The following is a 1,000-nucleotide window of genomic DNA, read 5'->3' as shown; positions in this document are numbered from 1 at the left end:
TTTCACTTGCTTCACTGCATATGCTGCCGTAGCGGTCGCACCCAAATGGTCCATGGGATTCTGTCTACTTTCGGTATTACATACCTTCGTCTTTAGTACACGAACGTAATCATCTACATCCAACCACTTCTCTTTTAGTTCACGTTTGATCACTTCTGAAAGTGTACTAGGGAGTTTATTATGGAGCAAAACAGCACAAATTTCACTCACGGTCACTCCCATCGCACGTAGTGATTCTAACGCACATTCAAATGTTGCAGAAAAGTCTTTTAGTTCATTCACTTCATGAGGTGGAGGAGGTATATTACACAATTTTGCAATGTGCGCAGCCTTAATGCGATCTTCTTGACCGTAGGTATTCTTTAAAACTGTAACTGCTGATTCATAACTAGCTGCTACCAAACTGAATCCACTGATAATTTGGAGCACTTCACCACTTAACTGTCCCTTAAGATATGTAAATTTCTGGATGTCTGTCAGATCTGCTCGGGAGTGCACACTACAGTCAAACAGCTCCCAAAAACCCAGCCACTGAATCGGACCACCATCAAATATTGGCAGTTTCAGAGACGGTAATTTAATTTCCGTTGCTTTCCTACTCTCTGCCTGTTCTTTTACTACAGAGTCCTTGGCGGGTAATTCTAGAGCACTCTCTAATTCTATCAAGTGTCTGTTGACCTTATTAACATATTCCATATCACTGACCACTTCTCCTACTAGGTCTTCATCAGGATATAATTCATACAACTCTTGATTGTAAGACTCGATCTCAGCGAGGATTTTCTCAACCGTCACTTTCATTCCTTTGATATCATGAACGGTTGCGGCATGTTCTATAAATTCTGTCAAGTTAGTGGTCAGTTTAGTATGGTTCCCTTTTTGGCTGCTCTAAGCCTCTTTAATGATTTTATTCTATCCATTTTATTGACAGGCAATTAAGTGAAAGATGATGACAGCAAGTGCAGATTTTAAGTTAAAATATAGTCATTCTTAGGCAGAA

The sequence above is a fragment of the Coenobita brevimanus genome, chromosome 45 (genome assembly GCF_032717465.1).
Source record: "Coenobita brevimanus isolate Jiangsu-jjx chromosome 45, ASM3271746v2, whole genome shotgun sequence".
NCBI lineage: Eukaryota > Metazoa > Arthropoda > Malacostraca > Decapoda > Coenobitidae > Coenobita > Coenobita brevimanus.
This window is presented reverse-complemented; position numbering follows the sequence as displayed.